Genomic DNA, 12,144 nt, shown 5'->3' with positions numbered 1-12,144 from the left:
TCACTGCATATTTTCAAAGAGGAACAGGGTCTCCTGACTCCATCTGTAGCTTCACCTCTTCCCCTTCTCTGTGCTGGATCAGAGAAGTGGTGTGTGTGGGTCCCCAGCTGGGTCCCAGATTACAGTAGAGGAAGATATAAGTCACGCTGATTCACTGATTTCTCGTCTGTCTGTATTTCCCATCCTATTTCCATATGTCTCGCTCTCTGACCATGTTAATATTGGACATTTTGCCTTAAAATCTCCACCAGTGCTGAAATGCAGCTGCCCCTGGAGTGGGGCGAGGGGACTGTTTATACCTGGATCCTTTGTCTGGCACTGAGATGCAGCTAGGGTGACCAGATATCCCGATTTTATAGGGACAGTCCCAAGTTTTGGGTCATTTTCTTATATAGGCTCCTATTATCCCCCCTCCCCCCCCACAGCCTGTCCTGATTTTTCACCCTTGCAGTCTGCTCATCCTAGACGCAGCCATGGCTGGGGTCAGGTAAGGGGGCTGTTCACATAGGGATGCATCACCCAGCACTGAGCTGCAGCCACCTCTGGGGTGGGGTGTGACAGCTATTTGTACAATGGCTCTTCACTCAGTGCTGAGGTGCAACCACCTCTGCAGTGGGACGTGGGGGCTGTTTACACAGGGATCCCTCATCCAGCCCTGAGATGCAGCCACTTCTAGGGTGGGGTAGAGGCTCTGTTTGGGGTGCTCAGTCTGAGACTGACTTTCAGAGGATGAGCACTCTGCGCTTTCTGGGGAATCACTTTCCTTGTAAGGGGGTCTCCCCCAATTTGACTCCCATAAAAACTCAGACACCCCTACTCACTCGCTGCTTTTGACAGTGGTGGCCACTGAATCTTCAAAGTAACTCGCTAGAATTCCTGCTGTCTCCTTAGCCAGGTCTTCCACCCACCCCTCACCCTGTCCTTAAGTCAGTTATTTGCTTCTTTGATTCATGTGGCGAAACCTTTTCTAAAACCAAAGGAAACCCAGATTGCTTTAGAGAAGTGACTGCTGTTAAAACGCCCCTTTTTAAGTAATATTTTTATCCTTTTTTTTTTGAAGGGGAGGGCGTGTCTATTTTAATTTCAGGGATCTTTATAAACACAGAGAGGGAAAGTAAAGGGATTGGCAAGATCTCATCTTAGCAGGAAAGAGAGAGATCTTTTCCCCACAACTTCACAGGACATTATAACCCAGAGGTCTTTCTCCCACAGCTTCATGAATTGTCATAACCCAAAGATCTTTCTCCTGCAGCTTTGTGAGATGTCATAATGCAGAGCTGTCTCTCCAACCATTTCAATCAACGTTATGAGGAGCTGAGAGAGACTTAATGCAGGAAATCTACTTGTGGCAGTATCGAGACCTTCTCACTATGTAGCTTTTAAGGAAGGGGTGTTTGAAACAGGCCTGTGTTTTCTTTTTCTTTTTTTCTTCATTTATTTTTAATCCAATTCTGACAGTTCTCCGCTGCTCGAAAACCTCAGCAGAAAACTGGCTGGAGGGAAATAAACAATCAAAATGATTTTGGAAACACTCTGGATAAAAATAAGCATCGAGAACCAGAAGACATTGACAACTTTTATTAAAAAAAACAACACGTTTTCTTACCAGAATCAAAATCAGGGCCCCATTGTGATGGGAGTCCCCCTGTTCCCTTGCCCAGGGTGCCACGGCTATCTATACAGGGATCCGTCACCTGGCACTGAGATACAGTTCGCTCAATTCGGTGATTTTTTGGTGGCGGTGGTGATATGACAATCTGAGTGCCTATTCAGGGCACTACTCCATCGAGCTTTCACCTGGAGATTAGGACTTCTAGCTCCACATGCTGGAATCCAGGTTGGCCAAGATGTGGCCACTAACCAAGACCATGCTGATCATGTTGTCTTTCTCGTGAAGAAGCCAGAGAATTTCAGCCCTGCCCTTCAAGGGTTCCAAGACACTCCCAGTTGAATGTCTTGTGGTAGAAGACCAAAGTCCAAAACCTCAGAGCTGGGCCACCAGAACCCCCCAGAGCAGGTCAGGTCAAGCACTGTGGAGAGAGTGGATGAGTTTATCTACCTAGGCCGCCGCAGAGATCAAGCACTCACAGCAAACCAGACGCCCCCTGATAATTAGGAGGCCATGAAGGCCATGTCTTGCCTATCGATGCAAAAACTTCTCTGCACTGAGACCCAGTTCAGGGTCCATCAAACCCGTGTCCTACTTGCATTAATCTACAGGTCAGAAACCTGAACCCTCTTATGGGCAGACTTGTAGCAGCTAGATAAATTCCACACCGGCTGTCAGGGTCAAATCCTGGCCATAAAGTGGTTTGACTTTGGGTGAAATGTTGCAATCTCCCAAAGATCTGGCCTTCCTTCCTGCGTTCCAAGGAGCATTGCATGCTCTTCAGCAATGTTGCCATGATGGGTGGAAACCCCGGCATATTGTGTTCTCAATTCTCCATCGACTTGCAGAGGGATGCATACCTTGACCCCACCCGGTGAATTCTCAGGATTGAGCCAGATGTGGGAACTTCACTCTACAATGCCTGGGGCAAGACCATCAACCACGGTCACTCTGGCTGGTGGGAACAGTCCGCAGTAGACTATGCATGTTTGGTGATTATGATTGATTATCTATACAGTGGTTACTAAAGGGTAAAAAGAAAGAGGCAGGCCCAAGAGGGGTGTGTGTGTGTTGGTTTCTGGACAGTTGTGGGTGGGGGAGGAGCTCAGTTCAGTTGTGTATAGTTGTGTGTGTTTGTGTATGTGGTTCTCCAGTGCAGTTCTGTCTGTGTTGTACAGCTTTGTGCATGATTGACTCATTGGGGAAATGTGGTGTTTCCACTGTGGTTCTGTGTGAGGTTGTATTAGCTTAGTAGTGTGTAAAGTTGTCTGTGTGCAGGGATATATATGTGTGTATATATATATATATATCCATTGTGATTCATATCTCCATGTAATATGTTATAGGTCAGTGAAGCCTGGCATGAATGACGTGTGCCTGATATGAATACGTGTGTTGCAAGTTGGCAACAGAAGCAAGGACACACAGTCAAGGACTGTTAGAACTCTTTGTGCAAAATCAATTTTGTTATGTTCCAAGAAAAATATGGAGAATCCACAGAAAAGGAAACAACACCAGCTGGACTGATATAAAATTGTATAAAAATTGGAGGAAATGACATGCCTTGGATCATGGTGGCCCGCCCAGGATTGTCTCTTTAGAATTGTGTGGGGAGAAGACCTCGTAAACAAAGGCAAAGAACCAATGACACAACAGAATGGGCTGTAAATGAGTGCCTATGATTTCGTCAAATCAGAGTCGTTTATTGATCCAGAGCCCCGTGTGGATATAGATGCAGTTTTCGCTGGCTCCCTGCGTCTTCTGATATTATGAATGGAAAGAAACTTGACTGGCCATCGGGACCATTCTGACGTTTAGACACTGGTACAGTATGTTTGGGGTGTGAATGTGGATTGAGTAAGGTTTGTTTTGTAATGAATAAAGTGCATTTAGAGTATTATATACCAACATGGTGTCCAGTATCTGCCTGCTCCCCATCCTGTAGGGAGACCTCTATTGCGGGGTCCAACATGTGGTGGAGAATGCGGAGCGGGGTGAGATATTAATGAGTGATGGATTTTGAGACAGGGTCTTACAGTGTTGGGGGAGTCCTTATTTAAGGCTAATAAGGGTGACTCCTTATTTGTGAAATTTGTGAGGAAAAAAAAACAATGAATGGGGAGACTGTTAAAACACTGTTTAAGAAGAGATGTAAATAGGTGGAAGAAGCACCCCAGTGGACTAAAGTTAAAGCCCCTTCTCCATTAGAGAAGGAGATTAGTGCATTTGGGATGTGCCCTTGTATGGAAGGTGCAGTGGAACCTTATGTAATATTTGATACCTTAGAAAACATGTCTGAGAAATATGTACAGCTGTACAAGCCTAATACCAGTAAAAAGCAAACAGCCGTAGTATGGCTGTTGTGGCAAGCTGTAAAATAGGCAATTGCATGTCAGGGGGAAATCTGTGCAGAGTTACAAACAGTACAAGAGAATTTTAAAACTTGCCAGGAAAATTTGGAGCAGGAAGTGAGGCAGGCACGGATAATGCAAACTCAGTGAGAACAAATGGGGAAACAAAATAGGAATTGGAGAAAAGAATGCTGGATTGGGAAAAGATTAAAGCAGACGAAGATAAATTAGACCATCAAGTGATAGGAATGAAACAGTTAATTTGAGATTTGACCTAGGAAAAGGAAGAGGAGATTGCAAGTGTTTCCCACAGTCTGTGCCAGAAAACTATAACAGCATTGAAAAAGCAAGTGAAAATACAGGAACTGCAGGTTGCAGCTGTGTGTCAAAAAGAGAGAGATTCCTGATTCCAATGATATTTGGTAAGGAGAGGATCTGCGAGAGGGTCAAGAGAAAAGGGAATTTAATCAACCTCGAGAGGGGCTTTATACTAAGTTGACGGAAGAAATAAGAAAGTTGCTGGAAGAGCCTAAGCCAGAAAAGTCTGTAGCAGCGATGGAACCGAGATCAACCATTAAGGATGCAGAGGGGGAGATGCAGTCAAAGGCGACACAAATAATTCTTGCAAGTTCGCCAGATTTACAGTTGATGGTAAAATCATTAGGCCCAGTGGGTATAAAAAATTTAGCAACATGGCTAGTACAGTGGGCAGAGTTAGGCGGAACAGAGGATTTAAATATGAGTGAATCTTATAGGTTAATCAGGGTAACTACCACTGGAGAGATTAGACAGGCAGTAGATCAAGTAAAAAATGCTTCGGACAGGCAGCCAGAAGCCCACCAACTGATACCACTATTTATTATGCTGTTAGGAAAAGAGAGAGGTCAAAGACCCATGAAGGCATTATCCAGTGCAGATTACATGAAGCCTGGAGATTCACCCAGGGGTTACCTGTTAAAGAGAATAACATTGGGATTATTGGCTGGAGAAATACAGCCAGTGACTAATCCCAGGGCAGAGGTCACCAGACATCTCACAGCTGATTCTTTGATGGCAGTTGATTTGAATCAGAGGGAATTTTGGAATGATGTGTTTGAAGGACTGGAGAGAAATTTATTAGCGATGTCTACTAATTTGGTGAACCAAGCAGCCCAAGAGGAGGGGTTAACTGTTATGAATGCACTGGAGCACTGGATAGTTTGCCAACGAATGATGAGAGGGAGAAGCCGGATAGAAGGATTGAAACATATTCAGATAAGAGTGCTTATAGATCAGGATACCGTGAGAGAGGAAGAGGCTGCGGTGCAGGACAAAACACCCCACCCCAAGGAGGTAGAGGATGGAATTATCAAAATGAGCTTCAGAAGGGAGCAGATGTGACTCGGAATATTGCTTGGAGGTATTTGAAATTGAGGGGAATAGATATGGTTAAGTGGGATGGGAGACATACTGATGAATTGATCAAAGAAATGCAGAGGATGGAAGAAGAAATGTTTAAGGAGCAGCAGGAGGTTGCAGCTCTGCAAGCTGAGGGTTTCAGAGAAACCTGCTCTATAGGGAAGCCCTGATGACAGGTTGCTCCCACTGGAAATGGGTCCCCAGGAGTGGGAGATGGTAACTAGATTAAGAGGGGATTCAAATGGGACGCCAAGGACAACTGTCACTGTGGGAGATAATGGACCTAAAGATGCCCCATTGGATAGTGGGGCTGGTGTAAATAGTGTAAATAGAAGTTGTGATTTGACTCGATACGTGTCAGAGATTATTACAGCAGCCTCCTTTATGGGGGAAGGAGTGACAGAAAAAATGTATCATTCAGTAGAAATAGCTATATCCAGAGAGGGCGGGGGATGTTTGTTGTAAAGAACAAATGCTTCAGATCGATCAGGCGGCTGAGCCAGTAATACTGGGGACTCCTTTTCTGCGGAGGAATCGGTTCGTTTTGGATTTAACGTGTGCCCGGCTGGACGGAAAGCGTCCGGACAGCAGGGGACATTCCAGGAACATGTACTGCAGGAGCAGTGGAGGAGATTATACTGGATCAACAGGATTTGGGTGAAGGAATTCCCTAGTGTATGGATTTAAAAAAAAGCAAAATGTGGTAAAATTTAATCAAGTGTTAAAATCGTGGGGGACAAAGTGCCACCACAGAGACAATATAAATATCCTGTGCAAGCAAAGGCAGGAATTGAGGAAATAATTGAATCATTAGAACAACAGGGAGTGTTTAAAAAGGGGAATTCCACATACAATCGCCCAATTTGGCCCATATTAAAAGCCTCAGGAGATTGGAGATTGACAGTGGGTTTTAGACAAATTAATAAAGCTGCCCCCGCTATGGCCCCAATGGTAGCAAGTGATGGCAAGAATACAGGGGCGCCCTAAATAGTTCTCTGTCATAGATTTGGCAACTTGTTTTTTCACCATGCCATTGCATCCCGATTCTTGGGCCTGCTTTGCGTTTACGTTTAAGGGACAACAGTACTTGTTTAAAAGAATTCCCCAGGGCCTACACGGCGATCCGACTATTGCGCACCAACATGTGGTGCGACTGCTGGATCAATGATCCAAAGAGGATCAGGAGAACGTCACCTCAGATGTAGACGACCTATTAGTGTGGGGGGACACTGGAGAGGAGGTGACTGAGTGGACTAAAAAGGACTCATCCAGGAAACGGGTTTCAAGACTAATGAAGAGAAAGCCCAACAAGTGCAGAGGAGACTGAATTATTAGGGGGTGACCCCAGGGGAACAAGGACTTCAGGTGGACCAACAAAAGGCAAAAACGGAGGGATAGCTCAGTGGTTTGAGCATTGGCCTGCTAAACCCAGGGTTGTGAGCTCAATCCTTGAGGGGGCCATTTAGGGATCTGGGGCAAAAATTGGAGATTGGTCCTGCTTTGAGCAGCGGGTTGGACTAGATGACCTCCTGAGGTCCCTTCCAACCCTGATATTCTATGATTAATGAATCAACCAAGGACAGAGGATTCTCATGCATTGAGGGTGATGGTGGGGGGGTTTAACTATTTAAGGAAACACAACTGGAATTTTGCCGCGATAACTGGTCCCTTGTGGCGTTTACTAAAAAAGAAAGGAGAATGGGAGTGGGGGCCTGAAGAAGAAAATGATTTCTTCATTTAAAGCAAGCCTTGATGCAAGCTCCAGCATTGAAATTTCTAGAGATAAACAAGCCATTTGTGATTAAGTTGGCAGCAACCCACCAAATGCTAATGTCAGTACTCACGCAGGAAATTGACAGGAAGTTAATACCAGTAGCAAACGCGTCTAGAAGATTAACCACTATGAAGCAGCAGATTGGGATCTGGAAAAAAAACGTTAAGCTGCTGTATGGGCCATTGAAACTTTTGCTCTGACTACGAGCACAGTCCCTATTAACCTATGAACACCTCACTCTCCCCTGCAGTATATTTTATCAGGGAAACTGCAGGGGAAAGGAATATCAAATGCCAGGATGGCCCAATGGACCTTGATGTTAACCAGCAAAGATGTTACTTCTAAAAATAACAAACAAGCAATAATATTACCATATGCCCTCCTGACTGGGGGGGCGGAAAAAACGGAAAACAAAATTAAAAAAATTTAAACTGGTCCTTTAATTTGGGACTACATTAAAAACAATATAAAATTAATTAATAAGAGCAAACAAATCAGACAATATGCAAAAAATTTATCTAAGTCTGCTCAGCTAAGAAAAATAAACATTTTGATCCACAATGGTCAAATATTCAAATATTTTTTAAAAACTGGAAATTTCTCATTGGTATAATGTTTTTAAAAAATTGTCCCCCAGTGTCACAGCATTTCTAAATTTAATGCTACATCCTATTGTCATATTATTTGTATTAATGATTTTGTTAACCTTTATTATACTGTGTTTATACTGTCGAATAAGAAAGCGACAAGAAGTTTCAGAGCAAGTGATATATAAAATTGAATTGCTTGCGAAATTATAAAGTGATATAATAATTAATGGCATTAACCATATATCAAGAGGGGGGAATGTTGGTGTGTGTGTGTATATACACACACATTGTGACTATATGTTATAGGTCATTGAGGCCTGGTATGAATGATGCGTGCTTGACATGAGTACGTACGTTGCAATTTAGCAACCGAAGCAAGAACTTAAGGTCAAAGACTGTTAGAACTATTTGTACAAAAAACCCCAAATCCTATGTTCCTAGAAAAATATGGAAAATCATCAGCAAAGGAAACAACACTGGCTGGACTGATATAAAATTGTACACGAATTGGAGGAAATGGCCCATCTTGGATCATGGCGGCCTGCCCAGGATTATCTCTTTGGAGTTGTGTGGGGCGAAGGCCTAGTAAACAAAGGCAAAGAACCGATGATGCAATGTCATGGACTATAAATGGGTGCCTATGATTTCTTCAAATTGGAGCTGTTTATTGATCCAGCGCCCCATGTGATATAGATGTGGTTTTCGCTGGCTCCCCCCATCTTATGAGCTTATAATCAAAAGGAATCTTGACTGGCCATTGGGACCATTCTGACCTTTAGACTCTGGCATAGTATGTTTGGGGTGTGAATGTGGAGTGAGAAAGGTTTGTTTTGTAATCCATAAAAAGCATTTAGAGTATTATATACCAACACTGTGTCCGGTATCTGCCTGCTCCCCCATCCCATAAAAACCCCTCTATTTCAGGGTCCAACATGTATGATTGTCTCAGAGTGGCTGTGTGTGGGTTGTGTGGGATTTTCTCACTGAGGCTGTGTGTAAGGTTGAGGGTGTAGTTGTCTCACAATGGATTTGTGTGGGATTTTTCTCACTGTGGCTGTGTGTAAGGCTGTGTGTAAGGCTGGCCTTGGCAACACACACAAGTTACCACAGTTTAACAGGAACTATTTCAACCAAACCAGCCCAGCCCCCCTGTGTGGATGCTCTGACCTTGGTTTAGGAGCAGTATTTTGGCCAAATGAAGTGAGACCCTGCACTCAACTCGCCCAGCATGTGGGGGGCCAGGGGCCCGGCTGGATCAGGGCGAGGGGCAGCTGGGTGGAAAAGCTTTGCCTACATCAGTATCAAAGGGGTAACCTTCTAGCTGTAGCTGAGCGTAAATGTATTCCTGGTCATGAATAACTTTCTTCTGCACTCAGGGCATGGCTACACTGCAAATGTAAGTCGCCCTATGTTAGGGCCGTTTACAGCCACCGCGGTAATTTACTGCGGTGGTTCATGTCCATGCTGCCCTCCTTCTGTCGGTGGTGCACGGCCTCACCAGGAGCACTTCCACTGACGTAGGAAGAGCAGTGTGGCGGGGCTTCGGCTCCGTGCACAGCTCCCCACCGGGAGCCCGGCTGCCCCTGCCCAGCTCCCAGCCCCAAGCTCCCCCTCCCACCTACTACGTTGACATCATAACTCCACCTCCACGAGAGGCATAGGGCTTATTATTGGTGTAGTTAGGGTGACGTGTGTTTCTCCTGGCCAGGAGCCCAGCTGCCCACCCCTCTGGGCTCTCAGGTCCTTGCTCCTGCCCCGCGGGCTCTCAGTTCCCTACTGCCCACCAGGAGCACGGCAGCCACCCAGGCTCTCGGCTCCCCACTGGGAGTTCTGGGCGGCTGTTGGGCTCCCAGAGGGGACTGGGGATCCTTGACACAGCCAGGCTCCCAGTAGAGATCCAGGAGCCGGGGCAGCGCCCAGGCTTCTGGCGGGTAGCCAGGTGGGCGCAGCCCAGCTCGGAGTGGGGAGCCCAGGCAGCAGCCCAGATGGGATCAGGGAGCCCGGGGTGCAGGCGAGTTCTAGCGAGAGCCCTCCACCCGCCCCGGGTGACAGCCCAAACTTTGAGCCGCTTTCTTATCCATGTCACAGCTCCAGCACAGAAAGAATGGCCACCGGCCCATGTAAGTAACTCGCAGTGTCTACATGGACACTGTGTCGCCCTAACTACCCCGACATAAACCCTTCGCCTCTCGCGGAGGTGGAGTTATGATGTCAGCGTAGTATGGCATTTACATCGGCAGGACAAGGCCGCCGTGTGGATACTGACATAATTACATCGATGTCAGCTGCCTTACATCAGTCTAACTCTGTACTGCAGACCAGGCCTCAGTGTAGCTGTGGGTCTGTCTTTCTCTGCCTGTGTAGGTTTTCATGTCTCTGTTTCAGTGTCGGGATGTGTGTGTGTCTCAGCGTAGCTTTGTGTTTCTCTGTCTGAGTGTAGTTTGTGTAGTTGTCTGTATGTCTCAGTGTATCTGGGGGCCTGTGTCTGTCTCAGTGTGGCTTTGTGTGGCTTTTTGTCTGAATGGAGTTGTGTGTGTGTGTGTGTGTGTGTGGCTGGCTCAGTGTAGCTGTATGTGTTTCTGTCCAAGTATATCTGTGTGTGACTGTCTCCGTGTTGCTGTGCTTGTCTTTCTGCCTGAACGTAGGCATATGTGTGTGTCAGTGTAGTTCGCTTTCCCCCGCCTTCCCCCGGGTGCTTGACCCCCCACCTCTGGCCCCGCCCCCACTCCACCCCTTCCATGTGCCCCCCCCGTCCTGCCTCTTCCCATCCCTACTCTACTCCCATTCCAACCCCTTCCCCAAAGTCCCCACCCCAACTCCACCTTCTCCCTGCCTCTATTCCAACCCCTTCCCCAGATCCCCACCCTGGCCCCACCTCCTCCCCTGAGGGCGCCACGTTCCCAATCCTCCCCCTCCCTCCAAGCATGCTGCCAAACAGCTGTTTGGCGGCCGCCGGGGAGAAGCCCTGGGAGGTAGACGGAGGAGCGGGGACGGGGTGTGCTGGGGGTGGGGGGAGGAGGAGGTGAGGCTGCCAGTGGGTGCAGAGCACCCACTAATTTTTCCCCATGGGTGCTGCAGCCCCGGAGCACCCACGGAGTCGGCACCTATGCTTTGTGTAGTTTTGTGCTTCTCTGCCTGTCTCAGCGTAGCAGTGTATCTGCCTCAATGCTGCTTTGTATGGTAGAACCACAGAGTTCTGAACACCTCGGGAACGCGGGTTGGTTGTAACTCTGAACAAAATGTGATGGTGGTTCTTTCAGACGTCTACAACTGAACACTATTCAGGGGACCCCATTATACGGCCTAATCACATCAGCCACACTATCAGAGGCTCGTTCTCCTGCACATCCACCAATGTGATATATGCCATCATGTTCCAGCAATGCCCCTCTGCCATGTCCATTGGTCAAACCGGACAGTCTCTACGTAAAAGAATAAATGGACACAAATCAGACGTCAAGAATTATAACATTCAAAAACCAGTCGGAGAACACTTCAATCTCTTTGGTCACTCGATCTCAGACCTAAAAGTGGCAATTCTTCAACAACATCTTCAAAAACAGACTCCAATGAGAGGCTGCTGAATTGGAATTAATTTGCAAACTGGATACAATTAACTTAGGCTTGAATAGAGACTGGGAGTGGATGGGTCATTACACAAAGTAAAACTATTTCCCCATGTTTATTCCCCCCCTCCACTCCCCACTGTTCCTCACATGTTCTTGTCAACTGCTGGAAATGGCCCACCTTGATTATCACTACAAAAGGTTCCCCCTCCCCAGCCCCTGCTGGTAATAGCTCATCTTAAGTGATCACTCTCCTTACAGTGTGTACGGTAACACCCATTGTTTCATGTTCTCTGTGTATATAAATCTCCCCACTGTATTTTCCACTGCATGCATCGGATGAAGTGAGCTGTAGCTCACGAAAACTTCTGCTCAAATAAATTTGTTAGTCTCTAAGGTGCCACAAGTCCTCCCTTTCTTTTAACTGAACACTGTCTTCATACAGCTTTGAACCTTTACTATGCAGAAGAAAAATGCTGCTTTTTACCCTCTTAAATTAAATGAAACAAGCACAGAAACAGGTTCCTGAGCCTGTCAAATTTTCTTTTAAACTTTCCCTTTATTTTTGAGTAGTTTACCTTTAACACTGGAGTGTTGTGTTGTTGTTTTTTGTTCTCTGCTGCCTGATTGCATACTTCCGGTGCCAAAGGAGAGATATGGATGTCTTGTCAGTTTGTATCTCTGGTGTTCCTAACGCTGAGGTTCTACCGTATATCCATCTAGGTCAGTGCAGCTGCTGGTTTGTCTCTCTGTCCATCTGTCTCATTCACTTTAGTTTTCTTCCCTTCTTTTGTTCACTTCTCCCTGCATCTCCCCTGAGTCCAGTCCAGTCCCCTCCCCAGGGCTGGTCTCACCC

At 46.4% G+C, this 12,144-nt stretch overlaps 1 protein-coding gene across 1 annotated transcript in view; it reads left to right on the top strand.

Annotated features, from left to right (window-relative positions):
• LOC125638246 (integrin alpha-D) overlaps positions 1 to 12,144 on the top strand; it is a 48,806-nt gene that overhangs the window by 10,218 nt on the left and 26,444 nt on the right. The window lies entirely within an intron of this gene.

Source organism: Caretta caretta, chromosome 6 (genome assembly GCF_965140235.1).
Source record: "Caretta caretta isolate rCarCar2 chromosome 6, rCarCar1.hap1, whole genome shotgun sequence".
NCBI lineage: Eukaryota > Metazoa > Chordata > Testudines > Cheloniidae > Caretta > Caretta caretta.
This window is presented reverse-complemented; position numbering and strand designations above follow the sequence as displayed.